This window comes from Vanacampus margaritifer, chromosome 8, assembly GCF_051991255.1.
Source record: "Vanacampus margaritifer isolate UIUO_Vmar chromosome 8, RoL_Vmar_1.0, whole genome shotgun sequence".
NCBI classification, from domain to species: Eukaryota; Metazoa; Chordata; class Actinopteri; order Syngnathiformes; family Syngnathidae; genus Vanacampus; species Vanacampus margaritifer.
In genome coordinates, this window is record NC_135439.1 from 13,283,431 (window position 1) to 13,304,505 (window position 21,075).

A 21,075-nucleotide genomic window follows, 5' to 3' on the forward strand; every position below is an offset into this window, starting at 1 on the left:
TCAAACTCATCTGTTGTGTTTACTCAAAAGACTCCTTTTGGAACTATGGACAAATAATTCAACAAAATGTTCAGAGTATGTTGGAAAATGTTTTATGGTCAGTTGTTAATTTTTAAATTCCCTATTAAAAAAAAAAAATAACAGGTCATAGTAATAGTGGGAAAAGTTTTGAAATTGTTCATCTTAATTTTATGTTTTTACACCACAAAAAGCTGCCATTTGAACAGGGGTGTGCAGATTTTATCTATCTGCTGTATTTGACAGTGCGAACCAGTCGAAAAAATTAAATTCTCACTGTAAAATAGAAATATATCTCTGTCTACGAAATAAAGACGTCCTTCAAATAAAAGGCAGATATAAGCCTCCCTTCTAAGTCCCCTCACAGGCTCTCGGTCCAGCCACATTAAAGTGTGCATTAATATTTAATTGACAGGTGAAGTCAGGAGTCCGCACCTTCTGACATCTCTGATGTTTTGCATGAAACAAGTTCAGGCATTTTATAAACAGTGGAGGACCCATAAGTAGAGATTTGCTAACATGGTCCAGGTTATCAAAAATGCACTGATAAGATTTGCTTCTGTGAGATGCATTAATGTGCAGGTGCTTATATATGAAATAGCCATTCGACCCACCTGAGCTGGCAGCGAGGAGTTTCACAACATGCAGTTTGGGACTTGGGTCTAAACAGACATGAAATATGTGGATGATTAGTGGGGGAAATTTTGCTTCTCAGCTCTTTTTGTGCTAAAAAGTGCAAAGTCTCACCCATCCTCCATCCTTGTTCACCCCTCCCTCATCCACTGCCATGAACAAAGACAACTACTCTTTGTTGGCTCTCGCTGAGAATCACACTGCATCTTGCTTCTGTGGTGCTTTGAGCCCAGAAACGCTTGCCTATGTATCTGTATGGGCAGCCAAGAGGGAGAATATAATCTGAAAGATAATGTTAGGCCCTGTGCACCTTTTTCAGACGTTTTCAATGGGGACTGAGTGTGTGAAGAGCTGGAGAGGCAGCTGTATCCATAAAGGCTCTTGTTAAGACCACTTTGTCCTTGACAGTATTTCCCCCCCAAAAAACGCTGCTCTTTTCCTGCTGGATGAGATGTTATTAAAGTATCGACTCGGTTTCTTTTCTGTCACTACTCAAAGCATGCTGGGGTAATAAAACACTCCAATCCTGGGCGGGAAGGACATTTTGTGTTGTCCCAATTAAGAAGCAGGTAAATAAAGACATGCTGGAGTGTTACGAACATGTACGGGGAGGATTTGAATAAGGGAAAAGGCAAAGACAGTGGTGGAATTTTCCTAGCCCGCCCAGTTTTGTCCTTATACGGCAGGACTGATGTGCTGGAGGCTGAGGGAGTGTTTAGTAGTCTTCTCTCTGAGGGGTATTATTTGGGCGAGAGGGGGAGAAGTGGGCCGGGTAACCTCCTTTAGTCTGCCTCTTGTATTGAATATTTCTCAGCCTGTCTCAAAACACTGCAGGTCTTTGTTTTCTTCTTTCATAGAATGTGCCTTTCAATAAAATTATATTGTATATACCTATATATATATGTATTACTGGTACTGTATATTTTAACCCTGGAGAACCCAAGAACCCTTTTCTTCTTTGGAAAATTATGAATTATACATTAAATGAATGCTATAAATTCACTGAACACCAAAATATATGTTTTTTCAATTTTAACCCCTAGCTCAGAGTTGCTAATTTATCAATATATATATATATATAAAACATACTCCTAGGCATTCTGCAGCATGATATGAAATAGATAAAACAACAACAACAACACAATTCTACCATCTGATGGTTTGCTGAGAAGATGGTTTTGTTTGGATTGATTTCCAGCTCAACAAAACAGCATGTTGCCAGCCATCTTGTCACCACCACGCTGGCTCATGTAAGTGCAATATTTATCCACTAGATGGCCCCATGCAGGGGTCAGAAGTGGCACTCTGGACTTTTGAAGTTAAATTTGTAAAAAAAATAAATAATAATAATAAAATTTATAGGGGCCAAATTTGACCCCGTGGGTTCTCCAGGGTTAAATAGTTTATTAAAAAAATTTTTTTAATGCTGGCTTATATACTTGAATTAATGTTTAAATGCTTGGTAATTAGTAATTGTGGTAATTAATAATCAACTTATGTGTATTATCAGTCATTAGTAGTGTAGTGGTAGATGACCACGTCGTATACTGTAAATTTCTACTCAATGTCCCATCCATACTCTCATTTTATGATTAACTGATGATCACTGCGGGGTTTGTTTGTATTTAGCCTGCTGGGAAAGGCTCCAGCTTCTGCTGCAAACCTGAGCAGGATAAGAAAATGGAAGGATAGATGGATGGTAAAAAAAATAAAATAAAACTCAAATGTCTCACAGGGCTTTGCTCATGTTCATGCTGCTTCAGAACTATTTGCAGCTGCAAGACAAATTTTTATTTTTAGGGAGCTTCACTTCGTTAAGCCAATAAAACTGTTCTTCAAAGTGACCCTGTGAGGCTGTGTTATAGCTCTTATGAGCCTAATTAGTAAAACTCCTTTCAAGGAAATAAACAACACACCAGCCAGCTTTGGTGAACGCCCAAACCGGGCCTTTCAACATTGCAGAGGGACAAAAATGGTCTCCAAAATGCTTCTTTCAATCAAATTCTTAATATTTCTGCATACCTTATGTACTTTTTGCAAACTTGATTTATCCTTTATCCATCCATTGATTCTCTATGCATAACCAGTTCAGGGTAACGAAGGACAAGAGCCTATTTCAGCTCACTTATGATAAAATACTTTTAGCATTGACCAAATGTTTTGAACTAGTTACTAGTATTTGCGAGACACAGACCTTTAAATTGATCATTTTTAACCACAGGGACAATTATTGCCTACCATAAATAAGTAGTTATTGTTAAATAGCTATTTTCTGGCTGAAACCTATTAATCTTAGCAGTAATTAGAGAATGCTTACATTAATTAAAGATCTTCTTCTTTCTTCTTCTAGCACCACAGTTAACAAAACTGTCTCTTTTAAATACTGATCCTGCAATATAGCTGTATCAGAGTCATAAAATATAACCTGCCATTTATCCGCATTATCTTATACACAGAAGCCAACATAGTGGAGTATTGCAGCAACATGCACACTTTCGCGCCACAAAATGGCACTCCTCAATCAAATAACTAGATGTGTGATGATGCCAGTCACAGCATTTGGTGTGATATTGAACATAGAAGGTGGACAGTGACAGATAGTTTCAAACAATAGAGGACAGGGGATGCGAGTTCTGAATATTAAATCAAAATCTGTTCTGCCTTTCAAGCATTCGCTTATACAAAGCCGCTGTCCAATCTCCGTTACGGCTGTGACACTACTTCAGAACACAAAATATTCCATTCTGTGTCACAGAACAGTGACCCGTAAAAACAGAAAGGCTGAAAATGCAGGTGGGGGGGGCGGGGGGGGGGGGGGGGGGTTACCACGAAAACGGGGTGTAAACGGGAGCTAATGAGACACAGGTATCGGTGACCAACCTCTGACTCTGACAGCCACATTTCTCTCCTGTCCTCCCAGTGCTCTGGTTCTTGTCAGTCCTCACATCCTGACAAACATGGAGTTTAAAAATTAATCATCTCCTCAGACAAGAGGAGACATCCTCTCTGGGACAGGCTTACAGATGCTGACAGCAGGTGGAAACCGGCTGTCTGACACATCCTGAGCGTGTGCTTTTGTGATCAAACAGCAGCCATCTCATGGCATTGTAAATTACCGGCGGATCCTGATTTTCTTGGCGGTGCAAGGCTCGCTGTGCATGTTTACCAATTTGGCAGACTGGTCTGTGCCAAGTTGGCCGGTACGTCGCAGCAGAGTGAATATTCTCGGAGGAAGTGTGAATTTGGTAGCAGAAAATCGATCTAAACCTTCTCCTGCTCAGACCATGTCTAAATGTTGGAGCAGAGTGGACAATTGGTCCAATGTGATTTTGGTGAATTTGATTAGACTGTGAGTGTGCTACATTTAAAGAGATACTGGACTCATTGAGCCAACAGTAAAACTATATTATTTTGTCTATAATTAATGTGATAACGTCATTATTTTTCATAAACAATTAATACCTTCAAAAAGTATTTTTTCCAATTGCTTTTGACTTAAGATGACATAACCAGTGCAGGAAACAGGTAACAACCAATCATGGCTTAGTTTGCTAACCAAACCCAGAAAACGGGTGAGCCGTGATTAGTCGTGATTAGTCGTTACTTCGGTTACGTCATCTTCAGTTGACAGCAAGTGAAAAAAAAATTGCCATAAATGTTTTTAAAGGTATTCATTGTACATGAAAAATAATTATGTTATCAAACTAATTGTGGATAAAATATTAACTTTATAGTGCTGAAAATGGCTTAATGAGTCAAGTATCCCTTGAAAGGGAATGTGAGAGGCCGCTTTGATTGGCAGTGAGAGAAGTCGGCTGTAAACACTCACACAGTGGCTTAGCCCGTCTTGTCAGATAACCTGCCTGTGGTGCAAAGTTGCGTCGCCGACCAGGAACCCAGCTGAGAGTCTTTAAAAATGACAGAAAAAAAGCCTGAAAAAGCAAAATACTTTTTAATGGAAAACTTTTATTTTTATTAACTCATTTGCTCCCAAAAACTTATAACTATGTTCTATTTTAAATTTTGCCATGCTCCCAAAGACGGATGTATACTCTTTTTTTTTTAATGCTAGAGCATACAGAAGGGTTTAATGCAGCCTCTGAACTGAAGAGAATGCTTGAAGCAATGCTAGTTATTACAAAAACGGCCCACAGGTGGCAGCAGAGTATAAAAGCTCAACCAGGGCCATGTTGCAAAAAGCGCTTTCTCCCTCTGTTTTAAACAGATTTGTGAATAATGATGAAATTTAGCTATATTCTAATGCTAATTGCTGCAAAACGGAAACAGATAGAAATACACTTTTTCTTCCTGATGAAAGAAGAGTCTCTAATCTTTCTTTTGGTAGGTCCCATGCTTTTAATAATAGAACACAATATTCTGTGGGCCTTCCAAAATCAGTCAAAATCCAGTAAAATAGCCAGGAGCGAAGGGGGTTGCTTCAGTGGAAATGGCTGGGAGTTAAGGAGTTAATGATCCCAGAGTCAACAAAAATTGAAGCAGGATCAAATAAGCAATGCAAAAAAAATACTATATGTAAATTTTTGATTCAGTCCACACAGGAGATCCAAAAGTGTATCTTTAACTATCCCTAACTCTAACCCTTACAACATTTCTGTCTCTTTGTTTATGATAGATTATCACCCTAATACAACCCTCCTATTTATCTAGGATTAGGACTAGAACGTTGAAGATTTTCCAGCGTCGACAAGCGGAACCTGTGTGAATGCGTACCACTATACTTCCAACATTCCAAAAACTGCATGAGTGGAAAAACATGTCAGTGTCGAAAGCCAGTGTACGTTGGCCTACATACTAAAAAATTAATGTATTCTTTCTTACTAATTGAAAGTACTTCAGTTGACAGTAAGTGAAAGAATTGTTTCTGCATGGATGAGTAAGTGAGCGGAGGTTGCCATCATCCTGCTAGTCCAATTACGGGTGAGTTCTTGAGGTGTTACTGGGTCACTGAAAGGGTACATGAAAATCATAGCGATGCGTCTGAGAAATGCTGAGTTCACACCACGGTCGCATTAGTTCTTGATTAGACACCTTGGGCCATGTCTCTGTGTAGAGCCAAAGAAAAGGCGGTCATGCCTGTGGTGTTTTAACATCTTTCTGGATGATAGTATACCTGGGATGGTCCGACTGTCTGCATGTGGCAATTCGCCTACATCATGGAAATGAGATTGTGAGTTCAAGCATGCCTGTTGTTACCCAGTGGCTATGGCTCCATTTGGTATTCAAATGGGTCAAACTGTGGTGATTTATTCATGCTCTGAGTCTTAAGTGCCACTCAGCCTGACAGGCAAACTCCAAGCTTAGCCCCTACTGTACATAAATGTGATTTACTTTAAATATAATCCACCCGCACCATCATATAGCAAATACATTTCTCCCAAATACTTGAGGTGACGTGCAGTCACGTTTTACTTCCTTTCAGATTAAAACTTTAACACAGAAACTAACAATAAACTCAGTCAAAGCTCATGTGGAAGTCAACCTTAAAAATGTCTTGACAATAATATGTTATATGTGACCTCACTAGTTTAAACATGACATTCTGATTAATATTACATTTGTGGAATATGAGTTATGAAGCAAAATCAAGCCGTTTTTGTCCATCTCAGGGGGCGGCCATTTTCCCACTTGCCGTCGACTGAAGATGACCACAATGTTGCTTGGGCAATAATCAGGGTTCGGACGGTTACTTTTAAAATGTATTCCGTTACAGTTACAATTTACCTGCTAAAAAATGTAGTTAGTAACATAATCCAAGTACCATAATATTAAAGTAATGTCACTTGATTACTTTGTATTATATTTGGATTACTCCAATACCACATATGCTCAAGACAAATTAAAAATAAATATCACCACAATATTATATTTCTATACAGTGCGGTGATAGGGCTCTCTCTCTCATCATAGAAATGGTAATCCCTCAAAATAGTCCCCATTTTTAATGAATGTACCTGTAATCTGATTACATGATTTTTTTCCCTGTATTGTAATGGAATACAGTTACATTTAAAAAAAAAAATTATGAATACATAACGGCGGTACATGTGTCGTGTTACTCCCCAAGTCTGGCAATAACCAATCAGAGCTCACCTGTTTTCTGAAGATGAGCTGTGATTGGTTGTTACCTAAAACCTGAGCAACATTAATGTCATCTTCAATCGACAACAAGTGGCAAAATGGCCAACCCCCTGAGATGGATAAAAACGGCTGGATTTTGCTACTTTACTCATATTCCACAAATGTAATATTTATCAGAATGTCATGTTTAGACTAGTGAGGTCACATATTATTGTCGTGAATTTTTGGGGGATTATTTTCCCTTTTAAAAAGTCAATAGTGCTGAGATACTCACCCAAACTGTTTTAGTGTGGCACAGCCAAGCCAACCCAGACTACAAATTAAAAAAAAAAAAAACATTATAATTGTGACTTTTGATATAGTTTGGATTGGGTTTTGGGATACAGTACAGTAGTTATTCCAGGCAAAAATCTACTTGGCACAGTGATTCAGGAGCAACAGATACAATGGCAACAGCAGAGGTCCCTGTGGAACACCATATGTTTTTTTTGTTTTTTTTTGCTCGACATAGTATAAAGGGATTACAATAATAAATAAATCGCATGACGTACCATCACAACAGCATCTTATCCTCTTTTGAGGATAAGCAGTATAGAAAACGGATGACTTGTCTGCTAGTTATCTAGCTAACATTTGTTTGTGTCGGATTCTTAACGCAAACTTGCTGAAAGATTCTCAATTGTGAAGCAAAAGGATGAGCTTTTTAAGTCCTCTTTTGTATTTCCAACATCAAAATGCTTCTAGAAAAAGATGCCGGTTGACAAAAACCCTCTCATCTGCCAGCCGCTCTTTTTGCTTCCATCTGCTCCAACGCAGCCACATCAGTGCGTAAAGAATAGGTATATTGTTCGCTGAATTCAAACATGAGATAAAATGTACTCGATCAAAACAAGTACACATCGCTCTGAGGCGGGCTCCCTTGTGGGAGTTGAATATGACGGGAGAGGAGACCGCTGAATGTCAGTGAGAGGTCGACATTGCATTGATTTGTAGTGAAAGTCTTTGCAAAAAAGATCCATTTTTGTGGCAAGTGAGTGTAAAGTATCGTCTCCATTTTCCTTGTGTGCAATAATCTCAATAGAAATAGAAATCCTTTCATACATATTACTACTGATTTGGCATTTTTTAAAATGGGGGAGAAAAAAAGCTGCACACAAAGCAGTGTTCCAGAATTATTTTGTTGACAATAAATAGATAACAACGGCAGCTTGGCTCTGTGTTGGTAGTGGAGGCACATCGCCAAGTTATGTAATCTGTGCAATTATGATGCAGAACCTCAATACAGTACTGTAACCACAGTCATTGCAGTCACATGGTGATTGGCTTCTAACAACCCTGACAGTCAGTGAAAATCAACCACCCAAGCAAATAACAAATGAGCCCTTTATTCACTAGAGAACATACAGTTCATTAAGATTTGCTAAATCTAGTTAGTAGTCAGTAGAGGAAGTGAGCTAAGAATAAAAAAGGACCACACTCCACAGTGCTCTGGGGGAAAAAAAACTTTATTATTCATTAAATTCTATAACTTCCTCTATGAATGAGCTGAATCCATTTTAAAAATGAAACCTGCCCCTTGAGCACATAAATTGCAAAGTGTACCCTTATTGTAAAGTGATACAGAATTTTGGTTATCAATGAAATCATGTTCAATTCAACACCAAATGCCATTATTTGATGTATATATTAAATGTGCCATATCTGTTACAAACCCACCTGTCAATGGTGACTGAAAATGGGGGTTGGCACAACAAGTCAGGCCTGGGAAATCCACAGTAATTACACTAATACGGCACCCTCTCAGCAGGCTCATTTGTTTGGGCTCCAAAAGAGTGGAGCAGATGGTCCCCTGGGCCCGGCCGTCCTCCATATTCATGAGATGAAGTTTGACCCCGTCAGCGCCGAAGGGCTGACCTCTAACCTGCACTCTTTAGGACATCAATAGAGTATGAAGGCGTGCAGCGGGAGAAGCATCCCAGCCATCAACCCAACCCCCCCCCCCGCCTGCATTGCGCAGCTGAGCGGACGCCCCCTCCGACTGAAGGCATTTGGATACGTGTGAACGTCGCATCGAACCTTCGCACAAGTTCCCAGGCTCTGGTGGGGCGTTGTCTCTGGATACGAACATCTGTCCCTATCACGCCAAGCGTAGTGTGCTGAGACAAGAAGCATGGAATCGGCCGAATGATGTCACAACATGTCAGCAGCGTTCCAGAGCTTGGCAGTGAACTTTGACCTGTGAGCATGACGCTTGACAGCCTGAAGGAGGTAGGTCCATGTAGAAGGACCAACCAGAGCAACAACACTTATTGTTATTAACTTGATTAGCTTGCAAGGTGGCTTCGTTTCAAAGCCGGAGGCCTTCTCTGCTGTCCTAAACACAATCAGAAGCACTGACCTACATTTGCAACCTAAATATTTGTTCCATGAAATTGAATACATTTTTTCCCCGACAGTCTATTCACTTCATTTTATCGTGTTCCACTGTGTTGCACTGCTTCCAGTACATGCACAGAACATTTTACTCACAAAAACCCACTATATTTGGTCCCAGTCTAAACATTGTAAACTTGGAAGAGAGTAAAAAAAATAATAATAAAAATCACTCAAGGTTTGAGGAAGAATTGCAAAAAGGTAGCCCCTGTACCACTTGAGCCATGCCACGCTTACTGTTTGTTAAAGTCACAGTGTGCAATCTTTAACGCTAAAAAGCCACTATTGATTTCAATAATATGCAAAAAAAAAAGTTTCATCACATCAACATATATATATTTTTTTTATATAACTGTAGGTCTAGTTAGCACTAATTGTGTTACATGGGTGGAGTTACGCCGCCATCTTCCTGCTACGGATGCCCGAAGGGCAACTTTGCGAACGTAGTTAGCTCAGGTGGTGCTTGCATCGAGTGTCGGACCCAATGGGTCGCTTATCCCCCACAGCTGGGGCCTACAGATGGTCATCGCTGAGTCTTGTGATTCGGGCTCCCGTCGCTCGTCCCCTTCTGCTTTGCTACGGCATGACATGGGGACGCGACTGGATATAGCAGGTAGGATTTACTTTTATCTACGATACTGTGCAAAAAGACGGAGGGTTTCATTCACGTGGGAGGACATCGTGAGAGAAAAAGTAACCGGTATGCAATGTTTACGTTTTTATATCCCGCCCCTGTAAAGAGGTTTCTGGTTGCCTTTAGGAATAATGACTACCGCCGCCGATGGTATGGAGGGGAATTACTTCTCGCGCATGTGCTGAAGGTACGTAATAGTCGGGGTCGGTGTGGTGTGTATTTACGTCATTTTTCTACGCGATGTGCCGACGTCTGTGCCGACGTCTGGGCCGACGCCACAGGGGGTAGGCGTCGGTCACATTTGGCTAGAGTCGGCTTGGTGCGTTTAGGACATATGGTAATAATCTGCCTCTTCTTCCTTTTTTGGACCGTTTACTTTGTTCTGCATTTTTTTTTCGGGATTCCTTCTTGTTTTTGGACATTTTATGGTTACTTTTTGAACATTTTCCCTCCTGCCTATTCCTAAATTAATATTCTGACTTTTGGGCAATTTTGTGAACATTTTATGGTAATTTTCGGTATTTTTTCTTTTGATTTTTGGACATTTTATAGTTACTTTTTAAATGTTTTATTTTCTGCCTTTTTTATTCAACTCTGACATTTTGGGAGGGAATTTCATGGACATTTTATGGTGATTTTCTGCTTTTCCTCTTCCTTTTTAGACATTTTTAGGTAATAAAAAAAAAAGTCATATTTGGGTTCTGTTTTCCTTGTGTGTCTCCCTTGGTCTTGTCTAAGTGTAATCCTGCCCTTCCTCATGTGAACCAATCAGTGCCCTCAGCCACTTGTGTCTTGCCCCAGGTGTGTCTTGTTGTGTCGTTAGCGTCTGTGTTTTTAGTCTGCTGTCTCCCCTCTGTCTGTGTCGGTTCATTCTGTCAAGATGGGGGAGCTTGAGGCTGCGGCGGCAGACGTGGTTCGGGGACTTGAAACAACTGCGTCAGACGTGGTTCGGGGACTTGGAACTGCGGCAGACGTGGTTCGGGGACTTGGAACTGCGGCAGACGTGGTTCGGGGACTTGGAACTGCGGCAGACGTGGTTCGGGGACTTGGAACTGCGGCAGACGTGGTTCGGGGATTTGGAACTGCGGCAGACGTGGTTCGGGGACTTGGAACTGCGGCAGACGTGGTTCGGTGACTTGGAACTGCGGCAGACGTGGTTCGGGGACTTGGAACTGCGGCAGACGTGGTTCGGGGACTTGGAACTGCGGCAGACGTGGTTCGGGGACTTGGAACTGCGGCAGACGTGGTTCGGGGACTTGGAACTGCGGCAGACGTGGTTCGGGGACTTGGAACTGCGGCAGACGTGGTTCGGGGACTTGGAACTGCGGCAGACGTGGTTCGGGGACTTGGAACTGCGGCAGACGTGGTTCGGGGACTTGGAACTGCGGCAGACGTGGTTCGGTGACTTGGAACTGCGGCAGACGTGGTTCGGTGACTTGGAACTGCGGCAGACGTGGTTCGGTGACTTGGAACTGCGGCAGACGTGGTTCGGTGACTTGGAACTGCGGCAGACGTGGTTCGGTGACTTGGAACTGCGGCAGACGTGGTTCGGTGACTTGGAACTGCGGCAGACGTGGTTCGGTGACTTGGAACTGCGGCAGACGTGGTTCGGTGACTTGGAACTGCGGCAGACGTGGTTCGGGGAGTTGAAGCTGGCGACTCCGAGCGCCACCAGCTGAAGCCAAACGACGCCCGACTTCCTCAATCAAGGACGATAGTAGGACCATTTTGGTGGCCATGGCGTGCTGGAACTCCTCATGGCGTGACAGGCGTGCCTCCTGATTCCACAACGTGGCTTTCAGCGCTCCCGCTGGGTCCTTCTCTGGTCGATTTATTGTCTTTCCTCGTGTCATGCTGCCCGTTTTTGCCTTGTTGTTCCCCCCATGTTTTGGTTCTAGTTTTGGTTTATCTTGTAATTTGGAAGATCACCTTTTGTTTGTAGAAATTAAAATCCCTCTTTTGATTGAACCTCGCCTTGTCATCCCGCATTTGGGTCCTCAAACTCCCCCTTCTTGACAAAAAACTTCATCTACCTTTCACCTCTTTTTCTGACAACTTAAACATTTGGACTGACATTTTTAATTTCATTATTTTTTTTTAAAAAATCAGAAATTCATTTTAAGAATAGTTAAAGATAAATATGTATAAGAAAAATATTAATTTCTACTCATTTTTTGGGGGGGGGGAGATCCACAGGGAGCCTAAAGAGCCACATATGGCATATTGTCACTCTAAGCGCATCTGCAAGGACACACTTTTTTATATGGTATTTATTGCACCTTGATAATGGTGATATTAAGATGTGTATTAACACATTTGCAAACAAACATGTCAGCTTGTCCCACCTTGGTCACCCAGTACATCACTCGCATGACTTGTTTGGCACAGTTTTTTTTAATTTTTTTTTTTTTTACAAATTTTACCTGTAAAACCAATAAACTGGTCAGAGAAAAGTGCTGCCCTGGAAATGAGCTCTAAACATGAAAAACTGAACCCAGCACTTAATAGTCAGCCACGATATTAATGCAGTAATGGACTTTGGACTCCTGCCACCTCATGGGCTTACGTTATACGCATTAGACTGTGCCAGTTCTGTTTGAACTTGCAACCTGTTCGGTCCAGTGGTCTGCATTTCAATTTTTTCCTCCGCCTCACAGACACGATATGCGTTGGACCAAGGCTGCAGAGTCAATATCCCATCGATGTTGTTCGGAGGGGGTGCAGCAGTGTGATCAATGCAGCCATTACACGGAATGGGAGGCCTGGGGTACATGGTGGGGAACACAAGTTAAATAGGTGGTAAACGATCCCACAGGTGTCGGAACAGGAAACGCTGCATTAGGCCCGTAATGAAGCGTTGAGAGATGGCAACTTTTGCTGTTAGATTGCCACACTGGAAATAGCATGACCGTCTACAGCATCAATACAACTGTTGCCTCAAGCTGTTCCAATTATCAAAGGTCTGCTTGAATAGTTGACCCTTGACCTCACACAGTAACATCTATCAGTTCATCAGCCATTTAACTGCCGTGCTTCGCTGAACTCGACTTTAATGGGCTTAATGTCATTGAAGCCATTAGTGGAAATGCATGCACTTGTTTTGCATGTCATTTATTACCCACTGTAATGTTGATTCATTTGTTGGATTCATTTACAATGTGCCACTACAGGTCATCATTAAACACCGAGGCTGCAGACGCATCATGCAGGTTAGTTTAACAGCAAACGGATGAAGAGCACCCAAACAATTTAGCTGTTGTTGAAAAATATCATATTCCGCAAAGTCGCACTACCTGTCAATCAAGGGCCTTCTTGGTGATGATTGATTGGTTATGCTCTGTGCCCCCAACACCATCGATAGGAGGGAGGGGAAAGCGCACCCATCATTATTCATTCCTCTCATCTATATTCATAAAGTCATTCATATTCATCAGCGGTTACGCAGCACAGATTAGGGAGCTTGTACATTTCTGCGCATCATCTGAAATGGGGAGAAGTACGCAGCTGACAGCCTCCACTTTGCAGTGAACTTTCAGAGTTTTGATCATGACAATACATCATTACGGAAGGCGCCAGCCCCCCCCCCTTCCCCACTAAATGTGCTTTAATCCCCAAAAACACAAATATACTGGTGTCAGACTTTTACTTTCCACATTTGGCCCAAAGAGATTGCGATACCCACATCACTTCTTTTGTTTCTTTCAAGCAGTTTTCATGCTATAATGACAAGATTATTTTGGGACATTTACTGCAAATCTCACAGAATTGTATTTCTTCTCACACAATTGCACTTGAAAGGTTGGAATACTGTCATTAGTTGTTATTAGTTTGTCCACTAAAAGGTATAAACAGGTTTTACAGTATATAGCAAATCTGTCCATCCATTTTCTATTGGATATGTCTATTGTTATGTTATTTTCACGCACATTCATTCCTAAATTGTGGGCTACTTATATAGTTATTTAACATTTAGATACTTCCAAATAGTCATAAAATATTTTCAATTCAACAGCACTTTTTTTTTTTAAATGACATGTCAATTAATTAAACAAATCACAACAAAATAATGAAATTTTTATTTTCATTTTTTATTATATACCAGTTAAGTTATGGGTTACGCTTATCATCACAAATATCAAGAAAAGTGTGATTCTTGTAACTGTGGTGTTGAATTATGTCTTAAATTGAGCCTTTCTTTTATTCCCTTTGTTTTCAATTTTCTCAAAAGATTCTAATGGACAGCCTAAAGTGAACAATAAATAAGAACCTGTTGTAAAAACAATTTCACACAGGATCTGGTGATGACTGCAACTGAATGGGATAGTGTTTAAAATGACCACAAATGTGATTATGAATTCTATTTTGCAGGCTAAATAAAATTTACCAGGCGCATGTACTACTTTACCCTCATTTAATGAGACCCAATACAAGAGCTTTATAAAGATAAAAATGTTCAGTCTTTATTGGAATTTATTATTGTGATAGTAGTTTTCAGTGGTGTAGAGCTGCACTGCACAATATAATATAATATATTTTGGCAAACTTCAACCAAAATAATAAAGGCATCATTGAAAGATTATCTCTCTGACAATGTCAATCAAACTGTGCATTATCATTGTTGAATAGAGATATTGTTTGATGCTTTTAAATTGGATTTCTTTTGTCTACACTCTCTTCTGTTCCAACAAAATTCCTCTTTCAGCACAGTACTAGCTATTTAAGAACTATTGTCGAATGGAACATTCATTATGGCCAGAACAATAAACAACAATTTCTTGTTGTCTGAGAAGATTGTTAGAGGGAAAGAAAAATGTTACTGCTTGTTCAGCTTGTTTTGTATTATTGCATCATTACAATTTTTTTCCTGCATCAGCTGATAAACAACACAATCAGTATGATTGCAGCTCTTGCGCCTTATCATCAAACCTTAATGGGAGTTTACCATATGTTATAGCTGACTGGGATTAATGAGACTTTCATTATCTCAAAGTGAATTGTATTTGCGTATAACCAGGAGGCATTTACAAAACCATGCATAACTATCTACTTACTAAATCATTGGGTAGTGCACAACAGCGTGAAGGTAGAGGTGACATTCGTCTTGGGAACCAGAGGTGGGCTTGGCCACGTTTTTCTGCAGCAGATGTTCAACCTCTGTTTGTTACTCTGTTTGGGATGACATTCAATCCGGTTGCTTTGACCTTATTTGCTGAAAATATTGCGGTAAAGATGCAAGCAGAAAGAGAAACACCAGGAACTCCTAAACCGCCTGTAAAACTGAGTTTTTTTCTACATATAACCTTGTGGCGTCAGTGTTAATGTTTCTGTAGTAAACCAGTTAGCACATTAGCTAAATTAGCATGGCATGATGCATAAAGTCATTTCAAACATAGTAACATATATGACCACATGTAACCTTGTGGCAAGTAACATAATATATAACCACATATAACCTTGTGGCTTACAGGCGGTTTAGGAGTTCTTGGTGAACTTGTAGCCATGAGTATTGCCTTTAGCCAACAGAGGGCGCACTCTCTTCTCTTCTCTCCTGAAAAGCTGGAAGGCGTTGTTGCGCTTTTGTGCAATACTCAAGCCGGTGTAAACAAACATGAAGACGCAACAAAGAACCACACTTCTGGAGCAAGGAGGAAACCAACTACTTTTTTTTTAATTTTTATTATTCATTCCATGGATCCCATGAGTTCACAAAACAACAACAACCATATATTCAGAGACAGAGAGAAAAAAAAAACACCAAAACAAACAAAAAACATCTGTACACAACTTAACATCTTAACATCCACACAAACATTGTCATTATTGTTGTCATCATCATTGTTAGAATCCTTAACCCAATAACATGATGACAACAGAAGCAACATTTAAACAGAAAACAATCAACAAAAAACAACTACTTTATTTAGCATGATGAGTGACATGAATATAGTCTTTTATTAACCGTAGAAAGTTAAAAATGAAAAATGACGTCTATTCATGGAATCACGTTGTCCGTGCATCGCAATCTTAACAGGATATTCCAATCAAGCACAAATGACCGTGTAAACGGGTTACCTCGAATGTTTCAGAAACCGGAATTCTGACCCTAACCCGAATATTGACGCATGTAAACGTAATCAGTAGTGGCCACTCCCACAACAGCACAGCCCTCCCTCTCGCAAATCCTCCAGCCTGTGCTCATCTGGTGGATGGAAGCCAGAATAGCCTGAGAAAACTGATATAACCAACGTGCTGCCAAGTTTCAGTCAAGCTAACGGGATTTTAGGGTTAGCATCAAAACATTTCTTGTCAGTCGTCCCCCCCCCCCCCCCCCCCCCAAAAAAAAGTCACTACTTGCAAACCACAACTGTGCTGCATTTGATCCAGTGTGGGACAGGGTGTACTGCATGATCTGGGGCCACATGTAGAAGATAAGTGACCACTTGCCCTCTGGGCGGCTCCATAGTGATCATTGCATCATAATATGTCCTGCTGCTCTGGTCAAAGCTGTGATGGAAAAATTGATGAATAATTGATTTGGCTTTTAATGGCCGCATTTGTATTTGGGTGTGAAAACATGCTGCGGGAAGGAAATACAATGTGTTATTCATGCCGTACTGCACTGCTTGACCAACAATTATTTCAAAAGTGGTTCCTTTGATATTCAAATGTCTGAGTTGTCGCTACACTGTCGGCTTTTGTGTTCATATTCACTGAAGGAATTACCATTAATTGTAATCGTTTGCGTGTTCAAATAATTCCATGATGAGATTCTGGTGAAGAGGGTCCTTGCAAGGAGAATTTATTACAGAGATCTCTGGTCACACAATTGCATACCACCTAAGCAGTGTCATCCAATGTGTGTGTCTTCTTTTGCCCACACAGTCTCTTTATTCAAAACATGAGGAAACGCCTCTGTCATCCCGTGAGGCACAGAATGAGTTTGCATTTTCCCAGTAAACTAGATCGTCCTTGAACTTTTGACAACCGGATTTCTGATGAACAGCAACTAGACTTCTTAGATAAACATAGAAACATTTTAACTTTCTCATATCTGGGAAAACAGTAGAAAAGATAGCAAGAATGTCAAAAGCATTACTCACACAGGTTATATCAGGTCAACATAATTACACCTTCATCAACACATCTGTAATGAAATGTAAGACAGGTAAAATGTAAAATAAAACAATAAAGATGTTAATAATGTCAACATCACTCAACGCTAGTGCGTGTTGACAATGGCAGGGAAGTCATCAGCTCAGCATGTGAACCTGCTGCTGACATTATTCCTGCAAACCTAATTAACTGTATCATAACATCACCCGCTATCTTTTCAACATATAAGGCAGTGGCGGAGTGTGAACGTATAAATATTTATGGCCTCCATTCACTCGCAAAGTGACAAATAGAGAAAATTAGCAAGTCTAATGCTTTGCAATGCTGCCGAAAAACTGAAAACCGTCTTGAAAATACTGGCGGGGCGTTGCTAGCAGGTTTTGCGGAGGTCTGTTTGGGATGTGCCTTATGAAAGTGTAATAGCCGCAGGTGGTGGCAAATCTGCATTACATTATGTTCTCTTCCTCTCTCTCGCGCTCATCATATCTCACTCCCCAAAACTTTTAATGAGTCATAATCTGTGCACGGCAGTGATTAGATTTAATGAGGTGCCAACAACCTTGGGTTGACACAAGTCAGCTGCCACGCACACACTCGTCTGTGACGGAGCCGTGGACTTCAATTCAGATGCAAGTGAATATAAGATTAAAGATCGTGGTTTATTTTCCCGTTTTACTTCATCTCAAACCCGGCAAGACTGGGAAGATGCAAACGGGGGGGGGGGGGGGGTGGGGGGGCTTTCATATTGCCATTCTGTAGTCAAAATTTGTTCTCTCAACTCCCGGGAGCCGGAGCTCCTCCAGGATATCAAAGCCGCTTGTGAAGACAGAACAGGAGCCAGGAAGGGTGAATCCAGGTAGCAGGGACGCAAAGACAAAGCAACTATCACGTAAGGTAGTTATATCGAACAAATTAGCTGTCTATAGGCAAAATAGATTGGCCTGCTTGCATTATAAATTCATGAAAGTGCAGTAAGACAAGCGGATTAATTATCCAGAGTTGCTCTCACAACCCGACAAGCAATTGCATATTCATGATAAATACTGTTTATAAATCTCCCATTGTGCATTAACAGACTGACATCAATGAAATACCAACTTATAGGTCTCGTCTCCTTATTTGTTCATGTCTGTGCGCTCACACAAGCCCATGAGGGATGAGGGGGGGTTGTGGGTGCGCCCGTGAGGCTGACTGAGTGCCGCCTCTTTGTCCGTAATGAGCTCTTCCGGCGTATCAGCGCTAAGTGAATGTTTTCGCAAACTCCAAACACATGCAGCGTTGCCATGATCTCTCTTCGTCCTTGATCAGGGTCACAGCTGAGAGAGGCGCTCTCATTACTGTGGGTGTGATTGTGTGCAACCACCACGCAGTGGAAAGAAAGTGACTTGGACTCGCTGGCACTGCCCCCAACTGGTTTAAATCAGCCTCACGGGACAAAATGATTACCTTGGCGTGGGAATTACGTGATACCAGGCACGCAGGGGTCATAAGTAGACTAAGAGCAATTTGTGTAGGAGTGCTGAAAGCTGAATGCTATTAGCTGAATGCTAATAGCTGAATGCTAACAGCTGAATGCTAACAGCTGAATGCTTATGAAGTAAATGAAAAGATAATTATGGGAAAGATACAAAGTATTAATTGTACTTGAAAGATAAATGAATAAAAAACACTTGAACCCGGGAGGCGTGAATTTTTGAAGCAAGTTGAAATTTGAACGGTGTAAATCGGAAGTATCATGTAGGAGTTGTTTTATGGCAAAAAAAAGTGAACGCATTCCCACAACTAGCATCTCTGAGCATCACCTTTCACTTTGAGGAATACAACAAAAAAATCCATCTATTCATTCATTTTTTACTTTAAAAATTGATTTGTTTCATCTACTTAAATCTAACATGTAATTGGTAATCGATCAACTAAGTAATTCATATTTATTCACTTTGAACAAGGCAGCCAATCACATTTCTGATGCAATTACAATAATGTACCGGTAACGGTGATGGAAGTTACCAGTTATGCCATTTGCGGTGACTTACTGGTTTGCACATCTACCGCACAGTTCAGAGTTCATAGGTTCAAACCTGAGTGGCTTTTGTGTTCTGCCTGTGCCCCCCATCAATCTAATTGTGACAAATGAAGCACCTTTCTGTTCATCTCTACATCTCCCAGATAAAATATTATTTTAACAATACTAGATGATTATTTTTAAGTTATTATCGTTCTCAATTAGCCTAACTAACTAATAATTTACAAATATTAAACTTCAAATAGTTTCATGTTTGAAATGTTTTAGTATTTTTTGTTTACACTAAATTATTTAATAAATTCATTTAAAAACTTTAATCTGAATGAGGTAAAAATAGAATGTGATAGTTTTCATAATAACGTTGGCTTTATGTCATGTCATACATGTTACACGACAAGCCCACGGGCCATACTTTGACTACCTCTGGTCTAATGCACCACCACAGGCCTAATTACTGGACTCCAAAAGTGTTCTAATGTAGTTAAAATCAACGATACAAAAGTAGTGACTAAGGGTATCACCTCGATTGACAGGTTATTGTACAAATATTTTCACTACATCCAACTCACCTGACATTTTACCACTTCTTTAAAAGTTGTCCTACAAAAATTTAGAATTCATGCAAACTCTGCAGATTTAAAATTGAACACAACCTAATGAAAAATGTACAAACCTTCAGGGGGACATTGTTGTTTAGTGACCAATAAATTAAAGGGAGACTTGAGTCGGGTTGCTCCTTCCTTCCACGTAAAACGAAGCAATAAAGGAATGCTAGTTTGCTGAGTCAAGGGGATGTGTCATTTATTTAATGTGTCGTTGCCACAGGGTGGACATGCTAGAATACTGTGCAGTATGAAATGCAGAAGTTGCAAGTTGTACTACTCAAATGGTAGTGGGCATTTGACTAAATGTCAGTGAAAATCGATCACTTTTTGTTTGTTTTAAATCTCAACAAATAAATAAAAATTTAACTTCTTTTTCAATATCAGCCTTGTGACTTTTATCTTCTGTTATTGATCACCACAGCAAGTCACTAGATTTTTTTTAAAAGTCAGTTTTATAAACCGGATGCCCTTCCTAACGCAAGCCACCCATTTTCCCACTTCCTCAGACTACCAATTTAGATGAACAGCGCCTCTGGTGGTTGCAGTCAAGTAGTGCATGCCATTTTGCCTAAACTCAAATTATGATCAACATTCTATTCTGTATTCCTGCCATGTTAACAATACATTTTTTCATTACTATAGCCATCCCTCAGCGGAACCACTCTGATTCATTCTGTCAGCATTGCAAACATGTTGTATAATGTTAGGTGTGGTAAATAGTGGGGAGAAAAGCACTCTGGACACTAAGTGAGATGATTATCCTTTATCTCCAGCTTCCACTCTGCCCTCTCGTCTCATGAGAGGAGCCATCTATCTCCTTCTCATTCGCCCCCACAAATGGACCACCACTCCACCTAATTCACCCAATGGAGAGATTACAGACCCAGAACAGATGAGATGGAGCAGGCAGTGGTTCTGAGGCACACTGCAGTCCTTCGCAAATATGAGTGGGGAGCTTACGAGCCGAGGTATGTCTTAGTTTGAGCTTTCGGGGGGAAATGGTGGATTTAAATCAAATTCGAGGTATATCATTCTTCGCAAAAAACAGGATGGAAAAATGAGAAGAAATCAGCGTACAACTGATTAATTAATTCACTGCCATTGACGTTTATTACTGTCAAATATTCATTTTAACTATTTCTATTAGTTTAACATTTTTTTACTCTTTTGTTAACAAGAGTATAAAAACCTACAATTTTTTTTATTGTACTTTTAGAACAGATATAAAATTTGTGATTAATTGTGAGTTGACTCGTGAAGTCATGCAATTAATTACGATGAAAATCATAAATTTTATATCTGTTCTAGATGTACAATATTTTTTTTCTTCTAGGTTTTCATACTCTTGTTAACAAAAGTGGGTAAAATGTTAAACTAATAGAAATAGTTTAAATGAATTTTTGACGTCAATGGCAGTGAATGAATAAATGGTCTGAGTGGTCTGACATACCAATGCGAAATTTGTCACTTTATTTGGTGGCATCATAACATCAAAAAAAAAAAAGTAGTGTCGAAAG